The 24,727-nt window shown below is 40.7% G+C and overlaps 1 protein-coding gene across 4 annotated transcripts in view; it reads right to left on the bottom strand.

Moving 5' to 3' along the window:
* Positions 1-24,727, bottom strand: part of LOC129367684 (myelin basic protein-like) — an 84,608-nt gene that overhangs the window by 48,290 nt on the left and 11,591 nt on the right. The window contains exons 1-2 of one of the 4 annotated variants that reach the window (XM_055042295.1): positions 7,673-8,010; positions 3,244-3,382 (exon numbers count right to left, since the gene is read on the bottom strand). The exons of 1 other annotated variant lie outside the window; for it this stretch is intronic. The gene's annotated coding sequence lies outside the window, so the exon portion shown is untranslated. Of the gene's footprint in view, positions 1-3,243; positions 3,383-5,057; positions 5,750-7,672; positions 8,011-24,727 lie in introns of those variants that run through there. 2 more of the 4 variants (XM_055042294.1, XM_055042296.1) reach the window with 2 other exon arrangements.

Here is a 24,727-nt window from a genome sequence, read left to right as displayed (position 1 = left end):
CCACACACGCACACACACGAACACACACACACACCCACACACGCACGCACACACACACCCCCACATGCAAACACACACACACACACACACACACACAGTCAACATGTATCTTAAAAGAAAAAGACAACTTCACATTTATTATTCCTAATGATCTCTGCTTTATGACAAGTTAGTGATAAATATTGCGCCGTTACTACCGCCTACACCATTATTTATTTTTTTGATGCATAAGCAAAGAGCAACAGCAGGGTTTGCATTTTGTATCAGTTTGAGCAAACATGTCTACGTTGAAGGAAAAAAAAAAAAGCCTTGTAACTATTTTGCTTGGACAGAGTAACGATGGTGAAACTAATGTTGGCTGCTTAATGAGGCACAACGAGCCTGCAGTCTGATTCATGACATATATGCGGCTCACAGCTTGTTAGCCATAGTTTCACAACAGAATTATTTCAATAAGAGTCATGGGTAGCACCCATTTAAATTCAGTGCCATGACTTATGATGTTTTTTTTGTTTTTTTTTAAAGCGGATGCATTTCCAAATGGATAAATTTGCCTTTCTTGAAGACGAGGGATTGATGCAGGACGCTCCATACACCCAGAGAAACTGCCTGTCACTCCAGGACTTTTCATACTTCTCAACAAAGGAAGAAAAAAAATAAATTAACTATAGGAAAATTATACGTTCGCAATTATAAAATTTAAACTTTCTGAGGCTAGCAGATGCCTCTCCTTTACAGCAGCTCAATAAGGAAGCTGCAAACTTCCCTAAACGTCAGGCTTTGAACTTCGGGATATGTTACGCGGGTAAACATTTTTAGATTTCGGGTCGACTTCTGGTTTCTTGGTGTACCAACATTTTATAGCGTTGGTTTCAAAGCGACATCCGTCGTACCGTCCTCTACAGTGACAGCCCAGAAAGTTCCAGAAGAGCCAGAGACTTGTTCCAGATGTGGAGAAGAATATTTCTTCCTGCTCACGGCTGGTCAGCTGGCTGAAAGACGGCCACTACACTGCCCCATTACTTACAATAAAGGCAGATCTGGAATGACAAAGGATTAACCTTCTGGTGTAAAACATGGAAAGTCTTCAGAGACCAGGCTCAAGCAGATGGATGAACTAATTATGTGAGCTCACACCAGTTTATGTTGTACTATAAAAATCAGACAAGCAAGAAAGGATGTTATTCTGAGAAATAGGTACTTTTAAATATGTGTGATTAGTCTGTATTTTGGCTCAAAGCTATTATTCAAAATATAACCATCTGTGTTTTTAAATTACAACAATTATGTCAAATTATATGTATATATTTTTTAAATATTTTAACCTTTAGTTTACCAGGATGAAACCCAACCGAGATTAAAAACCTCTTTTTCAGGAGAGTCCAGCCAAGAGGCAGCACCAACGCCAACACACCACATAATAAATATATTAAAAAATCAAAAAATACTGGTGACCTGTCCAGGGCGTACCTCACATCTCGTCCGTTGACGGCTGGCGGTCACCCCTCCTGACCCCAACGGGATGAGGGCGTAAAGAAAACTGTTAATTTTACTTATGCTGGGAATCTCTCTCCACTCCATGACTACCTTCCTCTGGCTTTTACAATCAGGCGGGATGTCTTGCAATGAACTAGGAAAGAAACGGTTCTAGAAAAGCAGGTCGAGCAGAAACAATCATAGCCGCTATAATCAGCTAAAATTGCTTCACTTTGCTAAAGCAACCAACGTGAAGCCGACTGCAGCAGAGCCACTTCGGCTGTAGTTTAATTACATATTCTCTGGCAGGCTGCAATCCACACTGTTTAAGTAGTAAAGGAGAGGCATCTGCTGGCCTCAGGAAGTTTCAATTTTATAATTGCCATTTGTCTATTGTCTTCTTGAAGCCACAAACACACATGATGGGCAGTTCATGTGTCATGCCAGTCACTACCCAGCATTCCTTCTGAGACACACGAGCCGCCAAACAACTGGATTTATCGTACAGTACAATAAGATCGCTCGCAGCAAGGTCAACCACAGTGGGGTTATATTCACACTTTCTGAAAGTGTGAATATAAGGTTGAGCTAAGATTAGCAGTTAGCTGAATTATGTACATAGCTTGTTTTTTTTTTTTGTTGTTCTTTTTATTCAGAAATGCACTAAGTGTTTTGTGGCTCTTGGACAATCGTCCATTATTCTTTTGACTTCTCAGACGTTTTATAGAGGAGCTTCTGGCTGCAGATGGGTTATGAGATTCCAGCTAGTGTTGTTATTTTGTTACCTTTTTGTCATTTATCTTCATGAATTGAATACTTATGACCAGCATCAGTCCAATATTTAACCTGGAAATTCATTTATGGACTAATTTGCTTTGAATCATTCATGTAAATGGTAAATGGACTGAACTTAGATAGCGCTTTTCCAGTCATTTTGACCACTCAAAGCGTCCAGCATTGTCTCTACCCTGTGTATTACACAGGGTAGCATCAACTTTAATCGCATCACCGATCTCACCAGCGCGATACTTAAATCTAAATGTTTTTGGTGCAACTGCAAACATGTTCAACTTTTTTAGAGTTCCTTCAGCATGTTGTGTGGAAAAACTCAGACAGACAATCATGACTCTGTGAGGAATACGGCAGAAACGTGACAGTTTTTGGAATCGCACCCCGCAGGTGAAGCAGCCAGACCAAACGCCATGTGATAAAACATCTAAAACCAGCCGCTGCATCTGCGCTCGTCGTGCCAGAATCACTTAATCATCACGGCCATCATCACTGCTCCTCAAGAGCAGCGGCGGCAGTCCGGTTCGAGTTCCACACGGTGACTAAGCGAGGACAGCTGTACGTGGGACCGGACTGGGGGGGCATGAGTTTCCGTCTCTGTCAGTTTTGTACACTCAGTCAGATGACTGACTGCGGCAGCTTCTCCGTGCAGATAAACAAGGTTCGGCCTGCGGGCCGCAGCCGACTGTCTGGAACATTAAAGCGTCTTTGCTCTCTTAAAGGAGACGAGGTCCGCTCGTCCAAATCGGTGACGTTGAGCGGACCGCGGTGCTTTCTGGCTCTCGTCCTCACTCACAGCTGGACGTCTGCAGGAGGAATGTGGCAGCTGTTTACTCTGCGCACTTTTTTTTTGCTCAGGGATGTTTTTTGGGAGCCCGCGAAGGCTTGGGAGGAAATAAAAACCTCAAAGGTCCGATGATGTGTGTAGATATTGCTTTTGTTATTTCAAACCGGTGTTGCCTGTGATTTGTTACTCACCGGCTCGCCTATCAAAGTCTTACTGAGAGCCTGGGTGCCTCCAGGGGGCATGGACGCAATTCTCTGCAGTGGAGATTTACAGCCACATCATTCTACACTTGCACTCTGGAAATTCAAACTGTGGCCTCTTGATTTGGATCTGGAGGAAAAATAAAGAAAATATAAAACTCCTGTAGGGTTTTTGTTACCCTTACTCCATGCCAAAGAGAGCTGTTAACTCCCACAGTAAACAGTCCTTTTGTTTCTGCCTCCCACTGCACAATTACTGCTGAAGCTTTTGCACCCTTGCTGAACACCGTGACTGTGAAACGTCTCCTAATTGCAGCTCTACAATACACTCGCTAGTTTGGCACGTCACACACGAATGTGGAATGCATACGTGCTAACATCCATCCAGTGTTGGACTAGTCAAAACAGACCGGGGCGTTCTGAGAGCAGGAGATTTTAAAAGACAAGAAGCAAGAGGCCCAGTTCAAACCTGGCGTCAATTGACTGCACAAAGGTCAAGCAGAACACAAAGGTCAAGATTCAGTTTGTGCGTTTTCTCTCAAGTCGTGGATCGTTCGTTTTCGATTTACTTCAGTGAAGAGAAACAAATATACATATAGAGATAAACAAAAAAAAAAAAACAATCCAGAATAGAACGGACATTATGCAAATTGTAAGAGGTGACAGACACAAACTGACTGGATGGACGGACAAACGGAGGACAGAAAAAAGAAGACATCTGAAAATTGACTTATTTTTTTTTAGATTGCTTGAATGCTGCAAGGCAGCCGGATTTGGACTTGAGCTGACTTTTCTCCAGCATTACTTACGCTTTTATTCAGTTTAGAGCAAAGTGAGCTAAATATCAAATGACTGTCAAAGAGATTTGCTAACAAAGCGGATTCAATCAGCTGGGAACAACAAGAGAAATACCTGACACAGAAAAGGAACATACCGATACACGGTGGTGAATAAACCACTGTCGGCTGAGAGAATGTCCTTTCTACTTATTTTTTTTTTCCAATAAGCAAAACTATTTCATCAGATGCAAAACATCTTTTGGAGGAATCCAGATAACTGTCTGAGCTCTTTAAAAGCGCCGACCAGCAGCGGTTCATTTATTTATTTTTTCACTCTTCTTAGGCAAAACCCAGAAAATGCCACTGTTTGAAAGGATGTTGAAATCCAGCTCAACTTGGGCTTTGACTGGGCCACTGCAAAACGCATACATCTGCTTTAATCTAAACAATTTTCCCTTGGGGTCTTTGTCCCGCTGAGAGTTGAACCTCTGACCTAATCTAAAGTGCCTTGTCCCCATTTGACAGGTTTTGCACCCACACATGACACTGCCACCACCATGTTTCACCTTGGGAATTGTGTTTTTTTTTTTTTCAGGGAATAACCTGCATAGATATCGTCTGTACGTACTAAATAGTTTATTTCTGGAGGTATCTGGTTGCATTGTGTTTTTTTTTTAAAGGTGTCAGAGTAAACTCAAATTTGCAAATTTGAATTTGTAAATTCAAATTGAAGTTTGCATTTACAAAACTGTCAAACCAGATTATTTTTACCAGCAAATATATATACATATATGAAAAAAAACATGAAACAGTAGGGATAAAACGCCAATGCTACTCGACACAAGAAAAGCTCCACATAGTACCACACCTTGGGCAAATCCAAACAAAACCTCTGCGGCGACACACAGGTGGAGTTCCAGCAGCACGTAATGCAACTTCAACCTGCTTGCCAAGAACAAGAAGAGACGCAGAGAGGGCGGGAAGTGAGCAAGAAGAGGAAGCGTGAGAGCACGGAAGTGAACTAACCTCAGTTTGCCACCTGTAAGCGGCAGATGTATCATGTGGACGCGGTGCACTCGGCGAGCAGGGGGAAAACAAACATCTCTCGGCACAGAAAGCTGAGAACGGGGAGGCAAAAGGGTTTCAACACGACCGCGCGGCGGACTGAGGAATGCCGAGCGAGGCATGTGATTGTGTAAGCACACACCTCTCGACATTCTTCCCGCCGGCTGAGGCAAATTCTGTGAAACTTAATGGAGCGCGTGCCAACGGCCTTCCCCGCTCCGCTCAGGTACCTGGGGGCAAACTATGACGCTCTGCCCCCAACTATGTGGAAATAAGTCACGGCGAACGTGTTCAATCATTAAACCCCCCTTAAGACGAACGAGAGATCTATCTGGGAAAGAAATGGAAAGTGGGTTCAGTTTTCAGCTTGGCTCCAGTAAATCTGAGCTCAACCAAAAGCAGCCAGTCATGTGTGAGTGCATTATTTAAAGCACATGGAAAGCAACCGCAATAAGCAAATAGGAAACAGCTATTGCCGCCGCTGTTGTTTATCATATTGAAATCTCAAATGTGATTTCCAGGCTTCGCTGCAAGAGACTCGGATGATTTGTCCGCTGTCGGCGTCCATCGCAAGACCGAATTTTAGGTGAATCAAAAGAGCCAGTGTTCGTTCCACTGGTGAGTCTTTTGTGTATTGTTTTGTCTAAGTGTTTTTAAAAGGTTAGCTTCCCACGGGCTTCACGTCGAACGGACAAGCCGCTTGGGGCAAACAATACGCAACAACAGCAACAATGGGTTAGCGACTTTCTAGAAAAGCAGAAAAGCTGAAGTAGCAATCCACCGATTGGATTGGAACAGATCGGATCGGACTCAGTTTATCCCTTCATCGGCTCAGACTGGAGAGCGGCTGATGAAAACACTGAAAAATTGGATCTTATTTTTTGTGTGTGGGTAATTCATCATAAGCTTTAAAATGATCAACTACTTTGATTTCCCATCTACAAGCACAACAATGAACAGAATTTAGAACTTAGAATTTTACATAGATAGATAATCAGTTTATAATCACCTGCTTGATAAATACCCCACACGAATCCATTCATAATACTTATAAAAATAATACATGCTTGTAAAACACACTCATAAAACACAGAATACATACAATCGTGTCAATATTTCTTGAATTGACTGATGTCCCACCGATTCTAGCAGGACGTTTCTGTGCGTACTCAAATGTACACACACACAAATGGGTTGCAATTCTTGAAGAAACGTTATGAATTTCAATGCTTTAAGAGACGAATGCATGGCAGGTTTAAGAAAACAGTATTTAAGAACAAAAGCTGAAGCACAAACAGACTGGAAGCAGACATTTTTTTTTGTGCTCGATCGACTCCAATCTGGCAGTCAGCAGGTCAAACTGAGAAAACATGTTTTTTTTTTTCCCTTTTTTCCAGCACATGTGAAATCAGTCTATTTGCTGAATCTGAACCCTCAAACATCTCAAGTGATTTTAAACACTGTCGACGCATGTGTTTAACATCGATCAGACGTAAGTTAACTTGAAGTAGAAGTACCACATTCTTCTGTGTATGAATCTGGATTATGTTACAATTAGAATGGTGATACCTGGAAGGAATACAGAAATTGGCATCAGTCGGGATCGGCCTGCTCAGAACATTGCGAGCTCAAATGAAATTGCATATCATTCTGATTATAAATAGGAACAGTCAAAGAGTAATCCATTAGGGACGGCTTTTGAAAATAAAACTTGACACTATTGTTTTGGGAAGGCCAACAGCACATGACCAAAAATGTGGCCACCATTGGTTAGAACCAAAACCAGAAACAACCGCCTGAAACACCAGCACCAGAGTCCGTTTTAAATATTTCAAATTTAGACGTTGTGAAACTTGACAGTATTATTTCATGGCTCATGCTGCAAAATTAATACGCTGCGTGACTCGACCCGTAGTAGCAAAAACATCGGCACAAGTAATGCTCAAACAAACCGCATTACATTTCATATTACTTGTATTACTATGGCTGATCACTCGCTTCAGCTTTACACACATTTCCGGTAGCAACGAGTCAGAGTCATCCAACAAAATAAGGAAAACCAAGGAATGTAGTCGAACTTCGACGGTTTAAGGCAAGCCGAATTGAAGAACTGTATAATCCATTCTCAACAGTGACTTAGTTCGGCCAAACACATTGAAGCTCAACGGCAGAGCTTGCACTGTCGCGAAATTGTGCGATTTGTTAAGGAGGTTCGGAGCGGAAGTTAAAACCGGGAGGGCTACACGGGCACATGACAGACGGAGCGCAGTGACAGTTCTCTGAAATGCTTAGAGACACTTTACACCGAGCTTGTTACGATTTGGAAAAACAAACACATTAGCACATAACGAAAATAAATAAATAAAAATAAAACAAAAAAAAAATCCAATTTCGCCTCAGGCTTTCCAACGTCTTTTTACGCTATACGTAAACAAGTCGACGTGGATAACATGTTTACTATGGTGACGGCACGTAACCTCCAGCCGTAAAGATGTAAACCCGCAGCCGAACATCCCCGTGGCGAGCCTGCGTGTTTGTCCACGACAGTGAATGTTATCAGTTTGTGTGCAACATACCGTTCTCCGGTCAGTCTGTGCTAAATGCATCCACAGCTGAGTGTCGCACTGGAGGTGAACCAAACTGTGTCTTCTTTCAGCAGAGGTTCACAGTGGAGTTATTATTATTGTTATATATATGGATATATATATTTTTCCCTTTCACAGCATCGTTTCTGAAGAGCGCCTTCCTCCCCCCCTTTTCCTCTCTGATCTCTGCAGCATTCAGCCCACCACCATCCACCTCCACCCCCTCCCCAAAAAGGAAAAAAAAAAAGTGTCTCCGTTAGTTAAAAAGCAGAAAAGACAAACAGCGTCTCCGTGCTTCCTGATCCGAGGTGAAGCGGCGACGATGATGTTTTTTTTTTTTTTTTGGCGAGGGGTGGGGCGGAATGCAGCGTCGAGTCCGCCGAGAAACGAAGCGCTGTGTTTGTTTTGTTTTGTTTTTCTTTCCCAAAAGCGCGTCGGCGCACGTCTGTGCAGGACTGGCAGTGACTGCAGTCAGGGTTGCGTGTGCTTTTTTTTCCCTTCTTCTTCTTCAACAGGATTTTACATACAAACGGCGCAATCAGCAGCATAGCTTGTGCAGTCACTACACCAAGAAGTGTCAGAAGTTGCGCAATACTTCCAACTCAGCAAGAGAGCTGCCAGTGCGCAGCGTCAGGTTAGATCGGGGGGGTCAGATTGTTCTCAAACAGGCAGACGTGCGTTTTCTTGTATCGTGCTACACACTGGCTTGCAGTATTTTCCAGTATTCGTTTTTTTTTGTTCTTTTTTTTTTTTTACATATAATTTGCGTCAGTTTAATTATAAATTCACAGACTGCAGGTTTTATCACGATGACGCATGCATTTTATCTGGCATACTGTGTAACAGTCTTGACAATCGTTGCAGTTGGTAGAGGGTGGTCTTCTTTTTCTTCGTCTCTTTCTTTTGCAAATGAAAATCTGATAAGTGCGGCGCGCATTTGTGTTCAGCCCCGCTGGTAAAAAAAAAAGGGGCAGTGATATGTAAAATTAACTTTTATTTTATTTATTTATTTATTAGTCATGTCACGATGTTATTCCTTCCTCAAAGACATACCTGGATTGTTGCCTTAATTCTTTCATGCGTGGTTGAGAAATCCTTCAATCTCCATAATAACCGTTCACCTGGGTGGTGAATGGATGTGCCGTTGCTTCACCTTCGAGGCGCAGCTCCTCCTCTGAATTGCAGTTTCCAAGCTTTTGAGCTTCCGCCTCACAGAGCAGCCCTCCCCAGCGATCGCTCCCACCTCCCCCACTCAGCTCCTTCAGACTAGCCAGAAGCAATTAGCAAACACCTGGTGAAACTGCTCCCTATATGAGCTACTTCTTCGTGCAATTCTGGTAAAAATGTTGCCAAAGGGTTGACAGCGGAGCCATGTTGTGACGACCACCTGGAGGCGGCGTTATGGAAAGAGCAGAGGTTTTTAAAGAGACAGAGTCCCAATTTCAAGGCTTTAAATGACAGTTAGATTTTGTAATCCACATTTAAAAACAACTGAAACGTAATTACTTTATTGTGCTTTATTGTGGCAAATGCATAATACTCTTAGCATTATGTACAACTATCTTTTGGAAGACATGTCTACCAGCTTTGCAGATTAAGAAGCAAAAATTTGTTTTTTGCCAATAATTTTTTGCAAAACAGGACAAGCTCAACCAGAGCATCTGTGGACAGAAATATCAAACCATGCCTCAAATTACCAATTGGATTTGGGTTTGGACTTTAAATAGGTCATGCCAGCACATGGATACTTGATCTCAACCCTCCCATAGTAGCTGTGTGTGTTCAGTGAGGTTTGTTTCCTTGCTGAAGGGGGAACATCCACCCTGGTTTTAAGCTTCCGACAGATTTCCTTCCCTGAAGAAACATCATCATTATGCTGCCACCACCATCTGGTCAGTTCAGATCGAAACTCATATTTATAACCTTCAAAACAATCGGCGTGGCAGAAAGCCTACGCCGTGTCGTCGCCCCTGAACGCACCATCCCAGCCCCTCCGAGACGTTTCTCCTCAGCTGACACTGACCTCCCGTAAAGGTTGACCAAACAGGCGTGTTTTCTCTGTATTTTTATTCTGTTTTGTTTCGTTTTCTTGATTTTACGCAGTGCTCACGGGAGTTTAGAGAAGTGGCTTTGAAATGTTCACAACATTTAGTGAAAATTGCCTTTTTTTCTCTTTTTTTTAACAACAGAATAGCAAAACTTGCCCTACAATATGAACCCAACCTTCCACAGACAACAAGCATGGCTAAGGAGCAAGAAACTGGATGTTAATTAGTATGAGATTAAGCTTTCATACCTTTTCCTACTTTTATGTGTTTTTTTTTTTTTTTGATAATATAGACAGGATTTATCTTAAAAGGTTTTTTCTGGTTATGTGGTTTTCAAACTATTTATGTTGCAATTGGAACATCATTGTTGAAATAAAGCCCCAAAACGGCACATTCAGGTCAAACAGGACAAGAGTCACTTTTTTGGCCTACCTGCAGAATGCTATGTGCGGTGGAAGACCGATAATGCAAATCACCTATATGTCAACTGTGGGAGCGGCGCAAAGCATTGGGGACGATTTTCTTCCACCAGAAACGGTGATATGATGAGCAATCCTGGAAGAGAGGCCAGAGTTTCACTTTGGAGCAAATTAAAAACCTCTAAACCTGGTGGTCAGAGCTAAAACACAATCATCTATTCATAAATGAACATGGTCCAGTCAAAGTCAGGCAAAGGTTTTTATTTTCTTGATTTTTTTTTAAAACAGTTTTGGCTTAATGACGTTTCTCTTCTGGATGACCTTCATTTCTAAAAATATTTTGAGGCGCCACCCGTTTCCACTGAAACCTTTTGTAGTGTGTGGCAGCAGGAAAGAGGCAGCTGCAGATAATTTGTGTTAATGACAGATGATTAACGATTAGATGCTCCACTTTCTGGAGCTGCTCAGCGAGGTGTTGTGGATGTGATGGGGGAGATCTCGACTTTTCACCCGTCAAAACTAGGAACATTTTTGCCTAAATACGCTATCATATTAATTTCCTCTCCTTCTGAAGATAAAGTCTGCAGTCTAGTCATAGTTGAGAAGTGCCTTTAATAAGAAGCAAGGAATGACTGAGTGTGCATTGATGCAGGACGTTAAACCCTGATCTCAAATTCAAGCACTAAGTCAAACTATAGACACTCATCTCATCTGATGATTGCGACTCACAACTGAAGAAAATCCACATTTTCGCCAACGAGAGATTAAAAATACAAAACCATGCGAGTGGAAAGATGCATTTTAGTCAAATTTGTCAGTTTATGCAACAATGTTGACAGTGAGATAAAACTATCTAAGTCTCTTTATGCATCTGAAAGATATTGAGTCATTAGATGTGGCATTGAATAACCTTGTGGGTTTTTTTAAAAAATATATTTGTATTTTTTGTATGTGTATGTTTTTTTTTTTGGAGTTTTTTTTTTTGCGTAATCAAACCCTTTGATAGCCGTCTAAGTTGAATAGCAAAATTTTCTCTTTCTGCTCCTTTTATTCACCACTTCTTTCAGTTGTTACATAAACTTGTGAAGCAGATTTTTCTTTCAAGAGAAAATCTTTTATTTGCATCATACAGTGTCGCATAGTGAAGATGTTTTTTCGTGCAGCTGCAGAGGGTGTACAAACTAATTGAACAAGATGTGTCTGTTGAAGTTTCCCAGACGGGTTATTTGGGAACTTGCTGTTTTTCCCATGGCCTTCCCTGCATGGAGATGGAGTGTTTAGTTTTCGCATCCCGTAGACATGATAGTGAATGAGCGTGCAAGGTTGAACTGTTCCGTCTGTTTTCCTTTGTTTCTTTTGTTTGGTCTTAGAAGATTGAGTCTCCGCCTCTGTTAGCAGAGAGAGGTGAATAAAGCAATTATGCAACTCTGAGTTCGTTAGAGCAGAATGATTTTCGTCCAATGCAGTGTATTTTTGCTCTCCGTCTGCAGATGTATTAAAGTTTGTTTTTGCTCCCTGACTTTTTTCTGGACCTCAGTCTCTGAATTGTGCACTTCACAAACTATTCAGGCTTATCATTTAGTGAATGAAATAAAAGACACGAAATAAAAAACAATTCAAAAGCTCAATGCTGAAGAGCCGACTGTTTACAACGCGGCGTACGTCCGATCAAGGTCGTGGAAATCTGGTTGGATGAAAAATACCCTGATGGAATCAAAGCAAACAAACAAACAGCAACTAGAAACTGTACCATCCCAGCAGAGCAACGTGAAAAGCAACTCTTGATCTAGACTTTACATGGATGTACATTTCACTGGGTGATATTTATCTACATTTAAATCCATTTTTGGCTTTGGGTTATTCACAAATTTGAAGAGAAACTGAATGTAGGCCATAACCACTAAACTGATCAGAAATACGTGCTTGAACATGTCACTCTTTACGTATATAATTATAATTTGCTAGATTCACTTTACAAAATAAATTCATTTCTTGACGGTATTCCAAGTGATATGATTTCTCCCTGTTTGTCTCAGCGTATTTCAGATATTCGTCTTTTAACCTCTCAAGATGAAAACTGCCTTGTGCGTGTGTGTTAGATGACACACACACACACACACACACACACACACAGCTCATCGTTCCTCTTTCAGCTGCGGCCTCGGCTGGGCCGAGGGGACATCCCCGGGGCGGTAATGGTAATCTGAACCTGTCCGAAGTCACGGCCCATCTTGTGAATCTTCTTTTTGAAAACGTGTCCTTGAACTTCGCCGCCGAGAGGCGCGCCATCTTTGAGGCCAGAGCAAACAACCTTGGGCTCGACAGATAAGCAGCTATTCCAAGAATTCAGAAATAAAACTGTTTATTTGCACTTTTCCCCACTTTTTTCAGATTGTTAGAGTACAACCTCCAAGACGTGTTTCGGAAAACAACATTTTTCTTGTTATGCTGAAAAAAAATAATCATGAACGCATTACAGTTTGAACAAGTTTTTGAAATAGGCATTATGAGTTTATTTGTTTATAACCATTATTAACGATTATCAAGCTCACACGCAGTTTTCCTAATAGATATGGTTTAATGTAGCTTTCTATTTCATTTTGAATGATTTATTTTGGTTATTGGTTGCTTCAAAAGAGTTAGAAAATCATCAGAGTTCATTTATTTTGGTAATTCCATAATAATTATGATACATTTTATTTAGAAGCGCCTTAATGACACTGTACAAATCAGTAACAGCAAAATCAATTGCCAATCAACAATTTAAGTTAAACAGAAAACCTGTAAGATACATTACAAATAGCATTGTGTTTCTGTTATCTTTTAAATCAAATATGCAAGGTTTGTAAATAACTTAGTCATACTTTTTTTGTAAAATGCCAGTATTTGACATAAGCATGGCGTCAAATACTGGCATGCTGCTAGGCCTAGAAATTTAGCCTAATTAGTAAATCAATACATGGAGATGATGCTTAATTTGAATTTATTCATTTCAAACAGACGACAAGTAAAAACAGGGAAAGACAAAAATGAGAACAAATGATCAGGGCCGTTGAAAAATGCTAATTTTACATTTTTTGTTCGAACACAATACTCATCAATTTCTGATTCCTTTCAAAGGAAACTGGAATATTATAAAGTTGTTTTGATGCAGCAGATTATCCAGATCCAGAGGGAGTCAAGCTCAAGATTAAAGTTGAAATAATAATAAGAAGAAACAGCAGCTATTTGTCATTTAGTTCCAAATTCAGAAGTGTTAAACTTATTTCTGTGTTACTTTTACATCTTACTGAAAACGCTCCACATGTCGAGTGCTTTCTTAGCACCTCGTCCCTCTGCAACAAAAAAAACAACAAAAAAAAGAAAATGAGGACCGACCGCATTGCCGTCCAGGTAGTGATGTATTCCAAGCTTTTATTTCAGTTACTCAGGATGAAAAGAGGTTCAGCAACGGGCAAAATGCAAGCGCTCGCCTTGAACAGGTCTTCAAGTCACTGCATAACATTACTCCAGTAACACAACTGGACTTGTTTTGTCGGTTTAAAAGTGGCTTTTAAAAATGACACTGAAGCAGCTTTTAAACATTTTTTTTTTCTTTTTTAAATCAAGCTCGTGTTTCTGTGTTATTATTTAGTAGTCCGGTGTACCAGCCTGACCTTCAAGATAAAAGAAATGCATTTTCATCAGCTGTGAATGAAAAAATAAGAAAATTCTCATGATTAACCAAAACAAAATGGTTGAAAACAAAATTCTCTGTAATTAATCTATGCAACGCGTTTCACCTTGTGAGTTACTCTAATAAGATAAAGATTTGCATTAATATTCTGATTCGCTGAATTGCACTTGAACCGATCGCAACAGCGTTTAAAAAGAGGACGAAACGAAGACGTGTTGCTGTCAGTGCAGGCTCAGGATGTTCACACTGGCAAAGCAAAACTCACAGCCATTTTATTATAGCAGAAAAAAAAAACAGTTTCCACTAGAGCAGTGGTTCCCAAATATTTCCTGGGACCCCCTACGGATTACAACAATATCCCCCCAAAAGGAAAAAAGAATCAACGGGGCACACACATCCTTCAACCAGATATAAACCTGTACATCTATTTTGTTTTCAAATTCCGCTGAAGTTTATTTTACACTTCAGGTTGCAACAAAACAACAAACCATCTATACAGTGAAACACTTTTGTGTAACTGTTTTTTTTTTTCCATTCATCTATGCTGCTTTCTGAGATCCCAGCAGTGGCTCTGCCATCAAATCTCAGCCAGATTTTACAGGAGGTTTCCTGCAGGCCTCCTGCGAAGGAGTCATAAAGGAATTCAGTCGCAATAAAGTCCGCTGAAATGAGTCGTGTAACACGAAACACGAAAGAAGTAAAAGTTTCTGTAGAACACTTCTGCAGGGCGCTGTGAAATCGTTCAGAGTCTGAGTGCGTAACAGAGCGCGGTGGAATTTCTCATCTGGTGCCAACATGGCCGCAACAAGGAGGTCAAGCCCTTCCTGACCCTTCACCACAGTGCAATCCTCACACCTCCGGCCCACTTTGTGAACGGATCCAATAGTTAACTGTCTGAACGTGCTAAATTGGTCTCCACTGTCAAAAACCACCATGTTCAAAGTCATATTGAAGAGTGTTCTGCGCTCTTTACCCAGCCGTATCAACTCCAGACATCTTCCTTCCTCAAAGCATTCGCATGAAAAGCAAAACATGTTTCAACACTGAAACCGAATCTGGGTGTTTCAGTGAAGTGCCTCTGACTTCCCCAACTTAGAGGTCAAACTTCTCTTACCTTTACATATTCTGCACTGTCCCTTCCTTATCTTTTTGTCCTCAAGCATGAGTAGCTTTTTTTCAGTCACCTCATGAACTTCCAGCCCTGGCTATCCAAATCCCAGTTCATATTCGTCCCCCATCCTAACCTTAACCTTAACCCTAACCTGAACCCTAACCCTAAACCTACCCGAACCCAACCTGCTCCCTGTCTCCCCAACCTGGCCAGTTTTATACACACGAACTGGCTAAAGCATCACAGTATCCACCCAGCACCACAATAGGCTAAAAAGAAGATCCAAAAAAAAAATAAAAAATGTCCCAAAGCTTCACAAACACCAATTTCCTATCTTCGCATTTGAAGCTATAGTGTTAGAAATGGCTCCCAGAGGCACACTCTCACATATATCCTTTCTTATGCTCATGCTGAACCGCCATACTGTCCTTCAGATCAGTAATATCATCAGACAAATCACCTTGAAGTGTGGTGCCGGGCTTCAGGGGCTTAGTGCTCTGCCTGATTAAGCAGACTGCTTGCAAAAAAAAAAAAAAAAAAAAGAAAAGAGTAAGATTTATGGCGAGAATGTTGGTTCCTGCACAGTACACCTTCTGTTATGCAAATCAGCATCTACATTTTATGCAAAAATATCACAAAAGATTCTATTAACCTCACCCTACGTGGTCCGTATTATTTAGATGTAATTTTTTTTCCTGGTTTAAGATTAAAGTACTTGTAATCATCGGCTGCCGCACTTTACGCTTCTGTAAAGCAGGTGGAAGCCCGACTGCCTGAGAACGAGTCAAGAACCTAAAATTAGATCCTCATGCAGCTTGAATTAGCCTTCTGGCTTCTGATGTGACGAAGCTGGAAAAGTTAAGAAAGAGACAAAGAGGGGAACTCTGATTATTTGGATATATTTGGATCTGAACTTCGCCTTTGGTACTGAACTATGGCATGCTCTTTTTTTTTTTTTTTGTTGCTCGTATTGATAAACCCAATATTTCTTGCCTCTAGCAATAATCATTACACTTTCTTTCTTTCTTGGTTTTTCAAATTCCAATTATCTTGAGAGCACTTTAAGACAAACGAATGTCTTCCTGCAGAGATAAAAAGCAAAATTACATTTTCTCTCAGTTATGCATTTTTTTGCGTACCTGTGCTCCTTAAGGTATGTTTCATAATTTTATATTTAGTTTTGTTTTCTTTTAATGTAACAATCATTTTTATTGTAATTTCTCAAAGATCAACCAACACTTGAACAAACAGGCAAAGTTGCCTAAAAAAATAAAATAAATTGTAATCTTCATTTAGTACCATTTTCCTGTCTCCCTGCATCTGAGATTTCCATGGTAACCAGCTGCAGTACCAGCTGATGACAAAAAGCATCCAGCTGGATGCTTAAAAAAAGAAAACAAATGCATTTCATTCGTTTATTTGCTTATTTTTTATATATTTAAGATCACGCAGCACATGTTTATCCCATGAGATTACTTTAAAACGCGGTGTTCAAAACACGAATGTGCTTTTTTTTTTTTTAAAGGAACCGAGACAATCCGCACCAACTTGATCTGACAAGTGGTCGATAAAATTCCAGCTGAATTACTCAGAGTCGTCTGATCCGGCCAATTCAAACAGAGCTGGAGGCTGACGCAGCACCTCAATAACGAGACTTAGCAAAGACGTTGTCGGATTGTGCAAGGCAATGCACGTGCGTTTTCTGTGGCACACGAAAAGACGGAGGCCGGAAAGCTTTATAACTAATGCAACAATCTGACCTAGAAATAAACATTAATATGGTCAACATAAATAAACCGGACAAGTGTAACTGCAGTGCCGTTAAATTAGCATAATGTGTTTGCTGCAGTCAGAAGAGAAGGAAGTGCATTAAAAGTTTATGCACTCACACACATAAACATTACGTGCCAGCACATGAAAAGGTTTTTGTTTTCATTTTAAGAAAACTTTCACCATCTTAAAAGGCATATTAATCCATTCTCATGTTTTCGAGAACAGGATGTCACGTATTGTCCAGGGATTGGATGAAAACACAGAAATACAGTAACAGGCGGTTTGATAATGGACTGAGGAGCCTGACAGGGAAGCATCACAGAGAGCCTGACATTGATACAGCAGGGGATGGGGGGGGGAGCAGAAGGGCATGGGGAGCAGGTGTGGCGAAGGGGATGAGGAACAGCTGGAGTGGAAACCCAGGCGGAGGAGAGATGAGTCAGAATACAGCTGTGCAGAGAGCAGGACGGAAAAAACTGTGAAGGAGAGAGACGGACATCTAAGGGAGCGAGTCGAAAGCACCGGCGACGGGAATCCATTCACGGAGCTAATTACTGAACTGAAGTGAAAAGACCAAAACCAATGAACAAAAAGGAACAGTGAAAAGCCAAACTCTAACGCCAAGAGCTAAGGGAATGCACAATAACAACAATAATAATAAACTTAGAGCTGAACTTGAGGACCAAACCACGTGAATGAGCAAATGGTCGACACCGGAAGCAGAGATGCAACACCTGTTGGTCACGACACTGGAAGCCTGTCTGTGACTGTGACTCCAGCCACAGGAAGAAACAAACAGCTCATTTAAAATCATTTCATTTCAATGAAATCTTCATTTAATTTAAATGTCAGGAGAACTGCAGAAAGTCGAGCATTAAACCAATAACTGTCTCTTTCTCTGTGACTTAACATTGCATTGCCGTAACGGAAGATTTTCCTTCTAATTGCAGAAAAAAATGAAGTTAATTTGAGAAACTTTATAACCTATGATTAAGTTATGATCTGCTCTATTACTTGAATAGATTATTTGAATGCAGTTAGAGGAGAGACACCTTGTTCTGCAACACTTTTAGAACGTATCGCCAGCAGCTTTGCATCAACAAACTGAACGTTTTGACAGATTCTTGGCAAAATAGCTCAAGGACGCAATCCAGATCGCATTTATGCCGTTTTCTGAACAGTGATTTTCATGTTCTTTCCCCTCAGATTGTCAAGTGGTCAATTTCAGAGCCACTCTGCCGTGGCTCTGCTTGCCTCACTGTCTTGCTGGGAGGAGAACTTCTGCCGCCGTCTCAAAGCTGTTGTAGCCTCTGACAGGTTTTCTCGCTCGGTTTTTAGCTACGTCTTTCCATCGACTCTGACCAGATCTGCTGACCCTGGTGGGAGAAAAAAAAAAAGTATCCTCATCGCGTGGTGGTAATCTGAGAATGTTTTTGAGCAGGGGTTCTGTGTTTGTGGTGAAATGTAATGCCACCAGGCTGCTTCTCCGATTAACGTTTTGTCTTTGTCGGTTTAGATTAGAGCTCCTTCCTTTATCAGATAATTGGCTGAGCATGAGATATCCAGAGCTCAAAATATTGCTCTGCACCCAAAAACTTATTAAGACTTCTCGCCAGCTTTCTCCCTAACCGTTTCGCTGTTCCTTGCTCTTCATGATGCTGTTTTGTCCACTGATGCTCCCTGATGAACCTCTGAGGCCTTCAACGGACACCTGGATCTGGATTGATAAGTTGATTTAAACGGAACCAAACATGGAGAAGCAGCATGTTTCTTAAATCTGGAACAATCTTCCAGAAAACTGCAAAATCCTCGAAACACTGAGCTCCTTTAAGTCAAGGCTGTTTAGAGCTGCCTTTAATTAATCATAACTGGAACATATATTTGATCTATATTTGCTTGATGATTGTGATGAAGGCATTTAACAAAATGTAATGCTTGCTGCTTGTTTCATAATTGGCTACAGTATGATGTTTTTATGACGTGAGCCACTTGGAACTGCCTTGTCGCTGCAGTGTGCCATCCAAATAAACATGACTAATAAACCTGAAATTCATTATTATGAGCGTGACAAGATGGGGAGGGAGTTCTGTCCACTTTACCTCAAAGCTCCGCGGTCGTTTCTGTGATGTACGGGTTGTGTTTTATAATAGGAATGAGAGTGTGTGTGTGTGTGTGTGTGGGGGGGGGGGAGGGGGGGGGTATGCTGGCAGTGCCTGCAGATTGTTTACTGCTGGGTTCAGGCTATGGCACAGAAAATGACTCAGCAATGTCAGCTTTAGAATAATAGCCCATTAGTTTAGACCCCAGGGTAGATTTCAACAGAGATACCGTAACACGTTGTCATGGAGAAGGCCAGGCCTCGGTTGAGGTAATGGGGGGGTAGGGGGGGCTAAGCTTGCATGGGTTATTCAAAGACAATGGCTGCTGTCTACATTGTCGGAGACGTGGAGTTTTTATTTATTTCGGGGTTGTTGTTGCTGAAAGTAAGGCAGGGATTCATGTTTCCCTTCATCCGAACTCGAAAATACAAACTCTGATCGTCCGTTGTTCACTCTGGACGCAGAGTCTCGCCAGGTACGGATGAGGACAGATGGGGACAATTAGGACGTCTGCGTGTGGACCTTCGCAAAATCATGTTTTATGTGGCGCCGCATGTTTTCATTGATCACTTACCAGAAATAAATCCGGCTCTTTTCCTCACGTCTGTATTTCTCTGAAAGGTAATTATCCTAATTGAAACTATTCATGCCTACATAGCAGATGGACCGCCTTGTTTCTTATTAACATATGGACGCACTCTACCACATTAATTTGTCCTCCATTAGCACGACTCCAAGGTTTGGCCAATAATAAACCTAATAAAGTTAATAAAAATATATATATATATATATATATATACATATATATATATATATATATATATATATATATATATATATATATATATACTCCTGAACTCTAAGAAAAGCAAATAGAACCATTCAGCAGTAATTTTCTTTTAAACCATCGTTAAGAGAAAAAGAAGACGTGCCCTCACACTTCACATACTTGTGTATGGAGTTTGTATTTTGTAATGATCGTTTGAAATGTTATGAGTTGCCCAATGAAGGCAATCGCATCTTATCTTGTTAATATTAACAAAGAAAAACAAAAACAACATAACTGGATATATTGTTTGTTCATCAAAATATGAAATCTTTTATATTCCAGACATGTTTTTTTTGGAGTATTATTCCACCTTAGTCATTTCAGAAGATTTAAAGGGCAAATTCTGTTCATGTTGAATTCAACAAAAAAGAAAAAAAAAAGAAAAATTGAGACTCTTGAAAACCCAGAAAGCAACATATATGTGATAACAATGTGAAGTTTAGATCTGTAAGTTCATTCATTGAGTTTCAGAAGCACTTTTGACTGAAGGCTGGTTAAAATGTCAGGGCCTTCATTTAACAATTAATCCACCGCTTGGCTGCAACGTTTCCATCTGTCCTGACTGGCAGCGGTACGAACGCTGCCTCTGGATCCGCAGCTGGACCCAAACATTTCAAGGTCAGAATTCCAGCAAGCATCGCTTCGACACAGCTCTTCAAGCGTCGAGCTGGTGAGCTCAAAGAAAGCCGATGAATAATTTGGATAACCTGATGTTACCTTTTCAGGTTTAATCAGGTAAAAGCTGGAAAAAAAAGCCCCCAAAAAACCTGCGATAACATCTGAGATCAGTAGCCAAGCCACAAGACATGAACGCAAAATACAAATCAATTAGACGCTGGCCCAAGCTCTGGCTAGAAAAAAACTGAATGGTTTGACATGGAAAAGTCAAATCATCATGGGCTGAGCAGCATCTGTGAATAACGAGGGGGGAAAAAAACCCAGAGGCGTTTTCTGACTGCACTTAGTCTTGCATCACATTTTTGCTCAAAGCCCGAAAGCACAATGCAGAGGAGATGATCCCAGTGGATCCTCAGACTGTCATCAGTCATTTTGCTGTACAAACTTTGCAGACATCAGAGTAGCAGGGGATTTCTATTGTGTCACAGTTTTGAAACAGACACAATTCTACGTTAAATTGAAAGTAATAAAAAAGGAAAAAATATGTAGAACAAAGTTTTACAGCTTCTATTTAAAGTCATAACTATAGAAACAGATGTGAAAAATACCATATCATGGATCACTACAGTTAGTACAAAACTTTAAATGTCATTTATTTCTTGATATTTTATTCTGATTCAAAGACCAATGTTGAAAAAATGGAATGAGTACTGGCTAGACTTGGTAGTTAATATTAAAACTGGCGCCGCCCTTTGGCAGAAAGTGTTATTGTCCCAATTGGAGCAAGGAGTCAGTGTGATTTAAAGATTCTGCAGAAGAAGGGTCCATATCACGATTCTCTGTGGTTTTTCAGGAATGGATTCATTTTAAAGGATCATGTTTTATTTGTGTAAACATGGGAAAAGTCTAATGTTCTGAATTGACTTCATTCTTAAGTTTTGCTATCCTTTGTGTTCACCTCCATTTTGTTTCAGCTTTCCTGTAGCAATTCTAGGAAATGATCCTGAAGCTCCACACAGCTGTCATGTATGCAGTTTAGCAGATTCTTACTTGACTTCCTGTCATTTCTACCTCTGTGGCTGGAAGTTTTATTAAAAAGGCAAGATGATTTTTTTTTAGCTCTCCTTTTCACACTTATATCCTTCAGCTACTGCATCAGTCCAGAACATCCTTCCACCCAGCCGGGAAACCACGCGTCGACACTTCCTCCGTTAAGGTGCACCCAAAAACGATTTTCAAAATGCTGCACGAATGGCACGATGAAGCGATCAGCGACGATGAAGCGATCAGCGACGATGAAGCGATCAGCGACGATGAAGCGATCAGCGACAGGCATAACTTTTTCAAAAACTTGCTATGCTTTCTTTCCAGGAGCAGAGGAGCTCTTGGAGTTTCAGCCAAGATAATGTGACACAGCTGCAGACATCGTCTGACCTCCGTACTGGTGAACTGGGCCACGTTCTCTCCCAAGTCATGTGGCAGCTGTAATGGTTAAAAATCAAGTAAACACCTGACACTTTTCAAAACAAGCAGAGTTTGCCAACGGCATGTCAGTTTTCAGGAAAGTCTACAAAAAAACAAAAAGAAGAAGAATATTAAGGAATTCCACAGCTTCACACACTCTCAGCTCTCCAGTGTTATGAAAATATTGTCTCCTACTACCAGGTTTCCAACAGTGTGTGTATCTTAACTGCACTCCTCTCAGGTGTTTCCAGTTTCATTCCTTGTATTCTGTGCGCAACCTTATCAATTTCTCGACCAATTTTCTTTCGCAAACACTCCGTCAGCTCCCATTCAATTCAATTCAGAAATACTTTGTTGATCCAAAAGGGAAATTACATGTTGCTGTAGCTCAGTAATTCAGATTCTTCAAAGACTCATTGCGAGGAGAGATCTCTTAGCGGTCTGTGTCACAGCGAATCTGAAGAAGCCTCTGACTGAAGACACTCTGTTTTCTCATGTTTGTCCTTAATTGTTTTAATTACTATTTTTTAAAATCATTTTACATGTTGGACTTTTTAAGACTGTCCACGTTGCCTGTTGCTCAGACATTTTATTCACCCCAGTTTAGTGCATGTAGGACAAAAAAAACACTTTTTGTTTTGTTCTTTTTTTCACCTTTTGCTAAATCTTGCCCATTGCCTCTAACTCTTCTCAGTTTCTCTGTGAGGTCATACATTCTTCCTCGCCTGAAGTCCGCTGGCGTTGGCTTGCCTGTATATCGATCTGCCTGCTCGCTCACATAACATTTCGCTTCTTTTTCTTCCTCCCCCATGGTTATTTATCTACAAACTTTGCTTCTTCTTCTGCTGTGTTTTGTGCATTTAGGTCTTTTTCCGTGAACTGGCAGTGAAGGATCCTGCTTTCAGTTCAAAGAATTATCTCTGCTTGACAAAAAAAGTAAATAAAAAAAAAATTTAAAAAAATCAAAGGTTCTCTCTTGGCAGACTGTATGTCTTTAGATCACACACACACACACAAAAAAGCTAGTGAATCCAGCAGCTACCAGCCCAACACACACCTCCAAAGACCGAGTCATGTTGGCCTCGACTCCTGGCGTAATCATCCACTGCTTTGAAAGCATTCAAAGCATTTTTTTTATCGCTCTCAGGCCAAACGCTTTACTAAAGCGACTTGTAACAGTCTTGCCGTTTCAACCGGCAGCTTTCTGACAAAGACCGACTCGGATCTCAATGCTCTCTTGTCCTTGAAGACGACGACGATCGCAGCACTGAAGGCCAGAAATGTTCGCTGGAACGTTGAGTAAGAGTTTGTAATACTTCATGGTGGTGGTTGTGGTTTTGGTCTAATCAATTATCAAATTAAATTTGACTGAAAATGTGAAATGACCTTCGGTTTTCAATGCGTGTTCACATTCTCGGCATTATAGAACGTATGTACGACAAGAATGTCCTCATTTAGGATCAGATTCTAAAAAAAAAGCCACTGTCATTACAAAAGGCCGTCGAGTGACATAAAAGGAGGGAAGAAGGTTTAATAACTACATAATAAATATATAAAACCAATAATAATCTAGCATTCTCTAAATCAACACATTTTACAGCTCACAAAACATCAATATTACACCTAAGATGACATTGTGCAATAAAAGCGGATTATTTCCGTCTGTTTGCATTAGTTGCCATGTTTGACCTTTGAACAAAACAAATAAACTGAGGATATACACGGCCCAGTATCAACAGACAAACGGTTGCAGAGATGCGAGCGCGGGGATGGAGCGAGGGAGACCGGCAGGAGCAGAAAGCGATGAGTTACGCCGCCCTGACCGCTTGTTTGGGTCGTAACTGCTCCTGCTTTCGACGCAGGCCGAGTCCCGCAGGGAGCGAACGGAAACACGCCGTGTCAGATCAGGAGCAGAGAGGCAGATTGTTGCCAGGTAATAGAGCAACATCATACCACTCTGGGCACTGTAGCAGTCCACAACAAAAAGGTTTTAAACGTTAAAAAAAAGAAAATAATAAAAATGTGTTTCAAATTTTCTTTCCCTGACAAAATATGCTAAGATATTACCAGGGAAACTAATAAAGAAGCTCTGTCTGACATTCAAAGTGTAGCAATCTGTTGTGTAAGTACCCTTTAACGGTAATAACAGAAGTGATTTTCTGCAGTGTAAACCTTCGCTTTGGGACTTTTTTGAGGGAAAAAAATGTACTCAAAAACCTAGATTCCAATCTACATATTCCTCCTGAGAACAACTTTATGTGCAATGCAAAAAAAAAAAACGTGTGTGTGTGTGCGTGTGTGAAAGCCAAGCATTCAAAGACAGAACATGAAAGAGGATGTAGAATTAAATCAAAGAGCCATTTCCATAAGAAACTATAAAAGTTCGCCTAAACACCGTTTAGGCGAACTGCATCGCTGTGCAGTTTGCCTTTCAATGGCTGGTTTCACTGCTACAGCAGCCAGAACTACATCCAAAAGCCATTAGACTAAATTGTGACTGAACTTAGACTAAACAGTTTAGTGTGGAAGTCTGTATTTCAAGTGAATTAAATTGTTATTCTTTGTCTTTAGAACAGCAGAGATTTGGCAACCACTTCTTAGTTGCCGAATCAACTCAGACATAGATTGACCAGGGTTCAGATTTAAGATTATTTCTTCCGCTGCGATTACAAAAACCTTTTTTTTTTTATCGACACAAAGTCGGTACACAGCAGTGATGAGGTACTAGTCACATGCAAATGTTCATATAACTATGTGTAACATACCAGCTTCACACCTTTTTTTTTTTAATTAGCTGAATATTGACAAAGTTTTGCGCACATTTGTCATGAATGTGCTTCTAGTAACTTCAATTTTTCACAAATGAAGACTGGACAGCAGTGACATTTTGACCACAACAATTATTCCACATTGAAAGTTGTTTGAATCCTCTCTCTTCTCCAGGTTGATATTGAGTTTGAACTCTGGACGGCTGATTTTAACGTTCAGACGCCCCGGGGGTGAATAGTT

This window comes from Poeciliopsis prolifica, unplaced genomic scaffold (assembly GCF_027474105.1).
Source record: "Poeciliopsis prolifica strain line A6 unplaced genomic scaffold, Auburn_PproV2 SCAFFOLD017, whole genome shotgun sequence".
Classification (NCBI taxonomy): domain Eukaryota; kingdom Metazoa; phylum Chordata; class Actinopteri; order Cyprinodontiformes; family Poeciliidae; genus Poeciliopsis; species Poeciliopsis prolifica.
The sequence above is the reverse complement of the archived record's forward strand: the minus strand, read 5'-3'. Positions and strand labels throughout refer to the sequence as shown.